At 37.4% G+C, this 13,102-nt stretch overlaps 2 non-coding genes across 2 annotated transcripts; one reads left to right on the top strand and one right to left on the bottom strand.

Annotated features, from left to right (window-relative positions):
* Positions 1–1,671: 1,671 nt before the first annotated feature.
* On the bottom strand, positions 1,672–1,777 carry LOC128280335 (small nucleolar RNA R71). Its single transcript, XR_008270515.1, has one exon. It is a non-coding gene; the product is annotated as a small nucleolar RNA R71 (small nucleolar RNA).
* A 10,633-nt stretch (positions 1,778–12,410) lies between these two features.
* LOC128280040 (small nucleolar RNA R71) lies at positions 12,411–12,517 on the top strand. The gene has a single exon (XR_008270222.1). It is a non-coding gene; the product is annotated as a small nucleolar RNA R71 (small nucleolar RNA).
* The last annotated feature ends 585 nt before the right edge of the window (positions 12,518–13,102 follow it).

Raw genomic sequence — 13,102 nt, 5'->3', positions numbered from 1 at the left:
AGGAGGAGAAAATGGGGGAGGGAGAATAGGGGTAAGGAATTACCCTAAGGAAGCCGATTGATCCATCTTGGAAACCGGATTCATCATCAAGACTGAATATCTCTCCTTAATTTCCCTTCAGGAGTTTTGGGTTTTCTTTATGTTTTGTATTCTTTATTCTTTTGAGATGTTTTCTTATTTAGTTATGAACTAAATCCCCTAAATACCTAAGGGGAATGAAACCTAAGACGAATCTTGTTATTATTTTCTGGATCGCATGATAAATATTTAACTTATTCTTAATTATGTGTTCTTAATTCTTGTTTTGATATCCCAGGATACTAATTCAAGACAAGCTCTTATTCAGAGGAGGAATAGACCCTGTCTAAGAGTACATTTGCCATAATTAAACGGAGTTGATTGCGCGCCTAGAAATAGGGTGACAAGATTTTGTCGAATTAGGGTGAAACCTAATAAGGGGATCCATAGATCCAGTTAATGCAATCCTAGAGTGTTAATTAAAGAAAAGTCTAGTTATTCAATCTAGGGATTAGACGTTATTAGTCTTGAATAGGGATAATAACATAACTTAGGGATCTCTACGGAACAAGTTGAATGAATAAATCGTCCGATTCGGAGCCAGAATAGCAAGTAAAGTCTAGGTGGATTTTTCTTTAGGTATTGTCTCAAGTCAATCGATTTTCCCAAAAGCAATTCCTCAATTCTTTTCTCTGTGCGTTCTTAGTTTAAATAATTAGTTAATTAAAACAAACCCCTTTTATTCTTAGGCTAGATAATAAAAAGATAGTTATTACTAGTACTTTTGGTTCCCTTGGGTATGATATCCCGGTCTTGCCATTATTATACAATTGTTTGATAGGTACGCTTGCCTTTTCGTCGTGATAATAGTTAGTCTAGGTCTGATCTTCATTATAAATATTTATTACTTGTTACGAATCACGCGATCTAGTTTTTTTGGCGTCTTCGGGAAGGCGAAATATTAGGAACACTAAATTTTTATTACTTTAGCCATTTATTTTTCTTGCAATTTAATTTTTATTTTATTATTATTATTTATTAATTTACTTTTTTTTTCTCTTGGCAGGTTTTTATAGTTTATGACTAGAAGAAATCCGTCAAGACCCTTACTTTTTGATGAAGAAATCGATCGAACAGTTCGTAGAAATCAAAGAGAAATAAGGCATAGTTTACGATACACAGAAAACTAACAAGAAGACAATACTCAACCTCCAACCGATGAGATGGCTGAAAACCAAGACAATCAATTGTCTCCTACAATTGCAGCTAATTAAAATCTTACTCCAAGTACTATGTATGACTATGCTAAACCCTCTTTAACAGGAACTGAATCAAGTATAATTAGACCTACTATTGCTGCGAATAATTTTGAATTAAAACCTAACACTATTCTGATGATACAGCAGTTTGTTCAGTTTGATGGTTTGCAGGATGAAGATCCCAACACTCACTTAGCAAATTTCCTGGAATTTTGTGATACATTCAAAATCAATGGCGTTTCTGATGATGCCATCCGTCTTCGGTTATTTCCCTTCTCACTGAAAAACAAAGCTAAACAATGGTTAAACTCGTTACCATGAGGGTCTATCACTACTTGGGAACAAATGACCGAGAAATTTTTACTAAAATATTTTTCGCCGGCTAAAACAACTAAATTACATAATGATATCTCTTCTTTTGTGCAGATGGATTTAGAAACACTTTACGATGAATGGGAGAGATACAAGGATCTATTGAGAAGGTGCCCTCAGCATGGGTTACCTCTATGGCTGCAAGTTCAAACGTTCTACAATGGTGTGAATCCTTCGACAAGACAAATGATTGACGCAGCTGCTGGTGGAACCATCAACAATAAAACACCGAAAGATGCCTATGAATTTATAGAGGAGATGTCACTGAATAACTATTAGTGGCAAGTTATGAGGACAAAGCCGACAAAAACAGCCGGCGTTTCTAACATCGATTCAGTCACCATGCTCTCTAATCAGGTAGAACTTCTCAATAAAAAGATTGATAGTTTTCTTGGTTCTACGCAGGTACATCCAGTAATGAGGTGTGACTCAGGCAGAGGAGGTGTGTATACAGAATATCAATCCTTCAATCCCACAACCGAAGAGGAACAAGTCAACTATATGGGTAACAATAACTTTAGGCCTCAAAATAACCCATACAGTAATACCTATAATGCAGGTTGGAGGAACTACCCAAATTTTTCCTGGGAAAGTCAAGGGAATCAAAAGCCACAAAATCCTCACGGTTTTCAACAGGCACCTTATCAACAAGAGAAGAAACCGAACCTTAAGGAGATGCTCTCAAAATTTATATCAATGTCAGAAACCTGTTTCCAAAATACCGAGACAGCACTTAAGAATCAACAAGCATCGATCCAAGGACTAGAAACTCAGATAAGCCAGCTTTCTAAACTAATCTCGGAAAGACCACCAGAAAAATTATTTAGTAATACCAAATCAAGAGAGCATGTCAAAGCGGTTACACTAAGGAGTGGGAAAGTGTTAGCTGAATCTGAAAAGAAGTTAGCACAAAAAGCTGTGGAAAGTGAAAGGAGGGAATAAAAACCCAAAAATAGTGACAAACCAGTGCCGGAGGAATATACACCACCGGTTCCATATCCAGCAAAATTAAAAAAAGACCGCATTGACGCACAATTCGGTAAGTTTCTTGAACTTTTTAAGCAATTACATATCAACTTACCTTTTGTTGAAGCTATCTCATAGATGCCTACATATGCAAAATTTTTGAAGGAGTTTTAACAAATAAAAGGAAGTTCGAGGATTTATCTACGGTAGAACTCAACGAGGAGTGTTTCGCCATACTCCAAAATAAGCTGCCAACCAAACTAAAAGATCCAGGAAGTTTTATTATCCCTTGCTTAATTGGTAACCTGAATATTGAAAAAGCACTAGCTGATTTAGGAGCTAGTATTAATTTGATGCCCTATAAAATGTTCAAACAGCTTGGTCTTGGGGTACCTAAACCCACTAGGATGAGCATTCAATTAGCTGATAGATCTGTTAAATATCCTAGGGGTATTATAGAAGACGTACTGGTAAAAGTAGATAAATTTATATTCCTTGTTGATTTTGTTGTGCTGGACATGGATGAAGATGTGGAAGTACCCTTAATTTTAGGGTGCCCATTCCTAGCCACTACTAGAGCCGTGATTGACGTGGGTGACGGTAAATTGGTACTTAGAGTAGGTGACGAGGAAATGATCTTTAAAATTTATGATGCTATGAGATTCTCTAGGGAACAAGATGATTCATGTTATTTCATTGACTCTATTGATCATATTACTCAAGACTCTTTTTAGGAAATTGTACAAGAGGAGATGACAGAACTGTGTCCAGCTCAAGACGAGGAGATAGCTGAGGAACCTAATAACTATTCGTCAAAACAAGTAGAATATGAGGGTATTAAGATCAACGATGAACTTAGGCAAAAACCCTCGATTGAGGAGCCTCCCAAACTGGAACTTAAATAATTACCAAATCATTTAGAATATGCATTCCTTGTAAATAGTTCTACATTACCAGTTATTATTGCTTCTAATTTGCAACCCAAGAAGAAAGAGGAATTAATCCAAGTATTAAAAGAACATAAGAAGGTTATAGCATGGAAACTTTCTGACATTAAAGGAATCAGTCCTTCTTTTTGCACCCACAAAATTTTAATGGAAGATGAATACAAACCATGTGTGTAAGCTCAAAGACGTCTAAACCCCAACATGAAGGAAGTTGTAAACGCCGAGGTAATTAAGCTTCTAGATGTTGGAATTATTTATCCTATTTCTGACAGTTCTTGGGTAAGTCCAGTGTAGGTTGTCCCCAAGAAAGGAGGCATGACGGTTGTGACCAACGAGAAGAGTGAGCTAATCCCAACAAGAACGGTTACAGGATGGAGAGTTTGCATAGACTACAGGAAACTGGATGACGCTACAAGAAAAGATCACTTCCCCTTGCCATTCATTGACCAAATGTTAGAAAGATTATCCGGGCACATGTATTATTGCTTCCTAGACGGACTCTCTGGTTACTTCCAAATCCCAATAGCTCTTGAATATCAAGAAAAGACGACATTCACATGCCCATATGGTACGTTCACTTATCATAGAATGCCTTTTGGATTATGTAATGCCCCTGCTACTTTTTAGAGCTGTATGATAGCTATATTCGACGAACTCATGGAAGATATCATGAAAGTCTTCATGGATGATTTTTTGGTATTCGGTAACTCTTTCCATCTCTGCTTTAAAAATTTAAAATGAGTTTTAATAAGATGTGAAGAAACAAACCTTGTGCTTAACTGGGAGAAATGTCACTTCATGGTTCAAGAAGGTATTGTACTAGGGCATAAAATTTCTAGTAAAGGGATTGAGGTTGATAAATCTAAAGTAGAAACAATCGAGAAATTACCACCTCCTGATTCAGTTAAGGCTATTAGAAGCTTTTTAGGACATGCTGGTTTTTACAGAAGATTCATTAAGGATTTTTCTAAAATAGTTAAGCCTTTAACTAAATTGCTAAAAAAAGATATACCTTTTAACTTCGATCAGGAATGTTTAGAAGCATTTAATACTTTAAAGGATAAATTAATTAATGCTCCCATTATAATTGCACCTGATTGGAACTTTCCATTTGAACTAATGCGTGATGCGAGTGATTTTGCAGTAGGTGCAGTACTGGGACAACGAAGAGACAAGCATTTTCAACCTATCTGTTACGCCAGCAAAACCTTAATGGCTGCACAAGAAAACTATACTACTACGAAAAAAGAGTTGCTGGTTGTGCTTTTTGCTTTTGATAAATTTCGATCATATCTCATATTGTCTAAAGTTGTTGTTTACACTGACCATTCCGCCCTTCGCTATCTTTTAACTAAAACCGATGCAAAACCTCGACTCATCCGATGGATTCTCCTTTTTTAGGAATTTGACTTGGAAATTCAGGACAAGAAAGGAGCTAAAAATCTAGCAACTGATCATTTGTCCAGGCTTGAGAAAACCAGTACAAGAGAACTAGATGATGTGGAAATTAATGATTCATTCCCTGAAGAACAATTTTTCACTATATCTAACTCTGAGGTACCTTGGTTTGCAGACATCGCGAATTTTTTAGCTGCTAACATTATCCTAAAAGGGTTAACACACCAGCAAAAGAAACGATTCTTTAATGATGTAAAAAAATACTTTTGGGATGATCCATTTCTGTTTCGCAGATGTGCAGATCAAGTCATTAAAAGATGCGTTACAGGATTAGAAATATCAAAAATATTGGAACACTGCCACTCAGGGCCAACCGAAGGACACTATGGTGGAACAAAGACCGCACACAAAATACTTGAATCAGGTTTTTATTGGCCTTTATTATTCAAAGACGCCAGCAGGTATGTTACTTTATGTGATAAATGCCAACGGACAGGTAACATATCTAAACGTGATGAAATGCCTCAAAACTATATGCTTTCTTGTGAAATATTTGACTTGTGGGGTATCGATTTCATTGGCCCATTCCCCAGTTCATTTGGAAATAAATATATCTTAGTATCAGTTGACTACATGTCCAAATGGGTAGAAGCTCAAGCTCTACCTACTAATGATGCTAGAGTGGTAGTACGTTTCCTTAAAAAACTCTTTTCGAGATTCGGAACACCTAGAGCAATTATCAGCGACAGGGGCACTCATTTTTGTAATACCCAAATTGAAAAAATCCTTAAGAAATACGGAGTTCATCATAGAACGGCCACCCCATACCATCCTCAAACTAATGGACAAGCTTAAGTAGCAAACCGAGAACTCAAAATGGATCCTTGAAAAAATGGTAGAATCAAACAGAAAAGACTGGGCAACAAAAATAGACAATGCCTTATGGGCTTACAGAACCGCTTTTAAGACTCCTATAGGGACATCACCTTACAGACTGGTTTATGGAAAAAGTTGTCATCTCCCATTCGAACTAGAGCATAAAACTTTTTGGGCTATTAAATTTCTAAACCTTGATCCCGAACTTGCAGGAAAAAATAGGATGATGCAGCTGAACGAGCTAGATGAATGGCGAGCCAATGCATATGAAAATTCAGGCCTATACAAGGAAGCAACAAAGCGGCGCCATGATGTTTGTTTAAACCAACGAAAACAATTTGAAGTTGGAGATCTTGTCTTACTATACAACTCAAGACTCAAATTGTTTCCTGGGAAACTAAAATCACGATGGTCAGGACCCTTCATAATTCAATCTGTTCATCCATATGGCACGATAGAGGTAAGTCACCCATCATATGGTACTTTTAAAGTAAACGGAAAACGTCTCAAACTTTATAATGGTGAGGATTTTAAAGTCGATAGAGAGGAGCTACGACTCCACAAACCGCCCTGAGTATACTAACAAGGTAACTTCTCGGGAGGCAACCTGAGTACTAACCATTTTAAATTTTTTTTTAAATTCAAGTGTTAAACATTTAGGTCACTAACAGAGTATTTGAAGCACAGGTTCCCAGCACCACACGGCCGTGCATAAGGCCGTGTGCAAAACACGGAGAGAAACACGGTCGTGCGATACGGTTGTGCGAAAAGCGGGATACGATAAATCCCCACGGTCGTACGACATGGCCATGGGTGAACTTGATAGAGGAACACGGGCGTGGGAATGGAAACCCACGGGCGTGCTAGGGACAAGGCTCGATTCTGTTTCTTCGACACGGGCATGAGACACGCCCGTTCCGCTAAGCCGTGGACGACAATACACAGACGTGGCACCTTAACATGGGCGGGGGAGAACGAACAAAGCTAGGCATGGCCGTGCGATATGGCTGTGTAGCATACACGCCCAAGACACACGGGCATGGGAGAATAAACAATCACGACCTAAAATTGCAAAATTTGAAACACACGGACTCACCCTCATACGTATACGGGTGTGGCCCTAGGCCGCGTAGCCCTCCCCTATATAAGCAAATCACTGTTCATTTTCTTCTTCCTTTCAAAAGCCCTAGCCGAAATCTCCCCTTCTCCACTCCCTGATCCCTATTCTCAGCCACCACTACCCTTTCGTCTAGTTCATGTGTAGCTTCATATGCTAACATCTCTGAGCACCTCATCCGATTCGAGCTTCAATGTTTTCAACAATTTGACAACATTGATGCTACTTTACAGCAGAGTTGTCAGCACCTTCCCATCTCATCGCTAGGCCCGCCTCGTAAACCATCTAGCGATGAAGATATTTAGAAAAAATTATTTATTATTTTCTATTTTTACTTATTATTGAAACTATTCTATTATTTTTATTAGATTTTAGAATTTTATTTTTATCCTTTATTTCGGTTATTTCTTTTCGAATCCTTATACTTCCTAATATCTCCTAAAAAGTTTCTGATTTTATCGCAGTTATATAGAACTCCTAAGCTCATCATCACATAGGAACTACAAGTCCACCGAGGAAGGTTCTCCACGACTGCCATGTCCTGCTCGACCACGGCCATAGCTACCACTAGATATAATATTCTTTTGGTGTAGGACTTATGGCCTAATGAACCTCTACGACTACCGTAGTATCCTCCTCCACTCTCAAACCAATCACTCTCCAAAACTCTAAGTTCGAGGAATTCATCATACAGGAAGTTTCACTTCTCTCCCTATCTTATTTTTATTCTCTAACATTTATTATTGTACATTGAGGGTAGTATACATCTTAAGTGTGGGGGGTATTTATTTCACTATCAGAAAAAGATCCCTGAATAATCACCTTGTTCTCATGAAAAACTTGCATATCATATTTAGGATAAATTTTAATTGATTTATGATTTTGATTGATATATTTTGAAGTAAAAAATAGGGATTTATGCATTGATCATTTAAACTTTAAGACATTAGAGAATCAAGCATGATAAGTTGATTTTTAAGAAATTAAATTATAGGTTGTTTCCCCAAGTCTAGGTATTACTTTGAATTAGAATTCACGAGTCTAAACATCAAAAAGCCATAATTTTTTGTGTGAGATTTTTGAGCCTTTTGAGCATCTATTCATCCTTTCATGCTCACTTTTATTATTGCTTTGAGTGCGTCAGTATTGAACTATTATTCTAGAACTTGCTTGATTATGCATGTCGAGACCACACCATTTGATTTGATATATTAAAATGATTAAGGCACTTAGGATTAACCCACTCATGCCATGAAAAAGCCTTCCCACATAACTAAACCCTTAGTGAACCCCCGTTGAGCCTACTAACCCTTTTTCATTGATTAACCCTCGTCATTAACCCATTAACCCATTATTGTTGAAATCCCCTAAATTAATCCCTATTTTTGTTGAAATTTGAGTTGAATAGATTACCTAGCTATGTTTTATTCTTGATAATTAGTTTATATTATTTAACTTGTTCTTGATAAGAAAAACACAACTATGTATGTATATCTGTAATTTCATATTCTGAGAGAAGCTCTGTTGTATGCAAGTGAAGATTAACTATTTTTCTAGTTAGGCCACTTTTCAATTCAATCTCAATTCTAACCCTTTCTTTCAGCTTATGACCACACCCCCTAACCAAGCCTCATTATAACCCTCTAAAGACCTTTTCATTGATGTATCATCTTAAAATTAAAGTGGTGGAGATTTGATTTTCATGCAAGCCTATGGTAATGACTTTCCATTATTGACTATTGAGTGCTTCCTTTATTATCTTTAAAGCACCTCGATTGATTTGAGTGAATCTTTAGTGAGGATGTAAAACTCTGTGATATTCTGAATTAAAGGTAATTACTTAGATGAGGGAAGACACTTATATTTTAGGGATAAAATGCTCAACTTGGAATGATGAAAACTTTTATGTTCTTTTAGTTAAATTCTCAATGTATGATTACCTATGGATTAGTTTGAGCTATTATTGATAGAAATTATAAGTTGAGAAGGATTTATTCTGATTGTGAGTTGAGAATTTTGCTTGAGGACAAGCAAATGCTTAAGTGTGAGGGTATTTGATAAACCGTAAATTATATATATTTTTACCCCATGTTTAATGCATTTTATAGATCATTTCTCATTAGAACTGGTGAATTCGATGTTCCTAATGCTTTAATTTCATGTTTTGTACTCAGGAGAGAACCAAGAGTAAAAAGGAGCCAAAAATGAGCCAAAAAGAGACAAAACAGACCAAATCGAGAAGATGACATGGCTTAAGCCTTGCCACACAGGCAGCTCACATGCCCGTGTCTTTCGAGGGTATCGACCAAAGCTTTCACGATTCCCACAACCTGGCCATTGACCCACATGGCCGTGTGCAATTTAACGGATCGAACACAGCCAGACAATCATGTCACACGGCCGTGTCACACAGACGTGTCCCTGCTGAGCCTAAGTTAAGTCCAATTCAGAAAAGGCCACTTTAAAGGGTTTCTAGGATTTCCAAAGCCTATAAATACGCACAAGAGGAGGAGAAAAGGGGGGAGGGAGAAGAGGGGTAAGGAATTACCCTAAGGAAGCCGATTGATCCATCTCAGAAGCCGAATTCATCATCAAGACTGAAGATCACTCCTCAATTTCCCTTCAAGAGTTTTGGGTTTTCTTTATATTTTGTATTCTTTATTCTTCTGAGATGTTTTCTTATTTAGTTATGAACTAAATCCCCAAAATACCTAAGGGGAATGAAACCTAAGACGAATCTTGTTATTATTTTCTGAATCGTATGATAAATATTTAACTTGTTCTTAATTATGTATTCTTAATTCTTGTTTTGATATCCCAGGATACTAATTCAAGACACGCTCTTATTCAGAGGAGGAATAGACCCTGTCTAAGAGTACATTTTCCATAATTAAGCGGAGTTGATTGCGCGCCTAGAACTAGGGTGACAAGATTTTTTTGGATTAGGGTAAAACCTAATAAGGCGATCCATAGATCGACTTAATGCAATCCTAGAGTGTTAATTAGAGAAAAGTCTCGGTTATTCAATCTAGGGATTAGACGTTATTAGTCTTGAATAGGGATAATAACATAACTTAGGGATCTCTACGGAACAAGTTGAATGATCGTCCAATTCAGGCCAGAATAACAAGTAAAGTCTAGGTGGATTTTTCCTTAGGTATTGTCTCAAGTCAATCGATCTTCCCAAAAGCAATTCCCCAATTCTTTTCTCTGTGCGTTCTTAGTTTAAATAATTAGTTAATTAAAACAAACCTCTTTTATTCTTAGGCTAGATAATAAAAAGATAGTTATTATTAGTACTTTTGGTTCCCTTGGGTACGATATCCCGGTCTTACCGTTACTATACTATTGTTCGATAGGTGCGCTTGCCTTTTCGTCGTGATAATAGTTACTTTAGGTCTGATCTTCATTATAAATATTTATTACTTTTTACGAATCACGCGATTAGGTTGCCTCCCGAGAAGCGTTTATTTATAGTCTAAGCTTGACTTACCTCTCTGGTGTGTGATCATGGTGGCTCTCAGAGTTCACACTCATCATCCCTGCTATCAACTTTATCAATATAAGGTTCAAGATGAGTATTGTTTACCTTAAATTTTTCGAATTTGGGGTGAATTACCTCGACTGTACCATATGGAAAAATACTGAGTATCGTGAGAGGAATTCTTCATTAGGTTCAGAAGTGGTAATGTGAGGATCTGCTGCATCTAGTAGTACTTTGTCTCCAACCTTAAGTTGATTTAGTGATGTATGGAGCTCGTCCTGGCTCAGTTTCTGTGTCTGCCATTGATCTAGTTCCTCGATTTGTACCCTTCGTTCTTCATAGATAGGTCCTTTGTTGTTGCTTGAACATGGCTCGTGTAGGTTCTTTGAACTTATTTCCTGCAAAGTAGGTTGCACCACGTAGTCAGTTTTAGTAGAATGATTTATACAACCACCTTCAATTTTCGATGTGTTACTCGAATTACGAGCTTGAAGAGTGATTGTTTCGTCTCCCACATGAAGTGTGACTTCACTTGTGCCAACATCAATTATTGTTCTAGCGATTGCTAAAAAGGGCCTCCCTAAAATTAAAGGAACGTTACTATCCTCTTCTATGTCTAGAACAACGAAATCAACTGGGAATCTAAATTTGTCAATTTTAACGAGTACATCTCCAATAATCCCCCTAGGAAATCTAATTGTTTTATCGGCTAATTGAATACTCATCCTAGTTTGTTTGGGTTTCCCAAGACCTAGTTGCTTAAATATTTTGTAAGGCATGACGTTGATACTAGCCCCTAAATCAGCCAAAGCATTATTTACATCTAGGCTACCAATTAAATAGGGAATCGTAAAAATCCCTGGATCTTTTAATTTGTTGGTCAGCTCATTTTGCAATATGACTGAGCAAACCGCATTTAGTTCCACATGCAACGCCTCATCCAACTTCTGCTTATTTGTTAAAAGCTCCTTTAAGAATTTGACTGTGTTTGGCATCTGCGAAAGAGCTTCAAAAAATGGTAAGTTAATATGTAGCTTCTTTAATAATTTAAGGAATTTACCGAATTGTTCTTCTGTGCGGTCTTTCCTTGTCACATTTGGGTATGACATACGAGGTTTGTATTCTTTACTTACTAGTTCCTGGTTAATGTGGTCCACCTCACCCTTACCTTTACTTACCACAGTTTCTTGCCTCGGTTCTAGTTCAGATGCAACTAACCCTTCCTCATCTTGAATGGTGATTGCATTGATTTGCTCCCTTGGGTTAGATTCAGTGTTACTCGGTAGGCTACCTTATGGCCGTTCAAATATCAATTTAGTGAGCTGACCTATCTGAGTTTCGAGCCCTTGGATCGATGCTTGTTAATTTTTAAATGCTGTCTCGGTATTCTAAAAATGAGTTTTTGACACTGAGATGAATTTTGTTAGCATCTCCTCAAGGTTCGACTTTTTCTCTTGTTGGTAGGGTGGCTATTGGAAGCCTGGAGGTGGTGGTCTCTTATTCCCTTGGCCTCCCCATGAGAAATTTGGGTGGTTCCTCCAACTTGCATTGTAAGTATTACTATAAGGATTATTTTGAGATCGAGGATTATTACCCATGTAATTTAACTACTCATTCTCCATGTTGTGGCCATAAGGTGGGTAATCTGAATTGCTTGATCCACCTCCACTTGCTTCGCACTGCATTACTGGGTGAACCTGTAAAGAACCAAAAAAACCGTCAATCTTTTTGTTTAAAAGTTCTACCTGATTAGCAAAAACGGTGCTCGAATCGACTTTAAAAAGCTAGCTATTTTCGTTGGCTTTGTCCTCATGACTTGCCACTGATAATTATTCAGTGACATCTCTTCTATAAATTCATAAGCATATTCAAGTGTCTTATTATTGATGGTTCCACTAGCGGCTGCATCGATCATCTGTCGAGTCGAAGGATTCAGACCATTGTGAAACGTTTGAACCTGTAGCAAAAGTGGTAACCCATGGTGAGGGCATCTTCTCAAATGGTCCTTGTATCTCTCCCATGCATCGTAGAGTGTTTCTAAATCCATCTGCACAAAAGAAGAGATATCATTACGTAATTTGGCTATTTTAACAGGTGAAAAATATTTTAATAAAAACTTTTCGGTCATTTGTTCCCAAGTAGTGATTAACCCTCGTGGTAACGAGTTCAACCATTGTTTAGCCTTATTCCTCAAAAAAAAAGGGAAACAACCAAAGTCGAATGGCATCATCAGAAACGCCATTGATTTTAAAAGTGTCACAAAACTCTAGGAAATTTTCCAAGTGAGTGTTGGGATCCTCATCTTGCAAACCATCAAATTGAACAAATTGCTGTATCATTTGAATGGTGTTAGGTTTTAGTTCAAAATTATTGGCAGCAACAGTAGGCCTAACTATGCTCGATTCAGTTCCTGTTAAAGTAGGTTTAGCATAATCATACATAATACGCGGAGCAGGATTTTGATTAGCAGCAATCGCAGGAGGTAGTGGATTTTCTTGGCTTTCAGCCATCTCCTCGGTTGTGGTTGAAATATCGTCCTCTTGCTCTTCCTCTGTGTATTTTAAGCTTCACCTTATTTCTCTTCGGTTTTTGCGAACTGTGCGATCAATCTCACTATCAAACAGTAATGGTCCTGACGGGTTACTTCTGGTTATAAACTAGAAAA

This window comes from Gossypium arboreum, chromosome 8, assembly GCF_025698485.1.
Source record: "Gossypium arboreum isolate Shixiya-1 chromosome 8, ASM2569848v2, whole genome shotgun sequence".
NCBI lineage: Eukaryota > Viridiplantae > Streptophyta > Magnoliopsida > Malvales > Malvaceae > Gossypium > Gossypium arboreum.
This window is presented reverse-complemented; position numbering and strand designations above follow the sequence as displayed.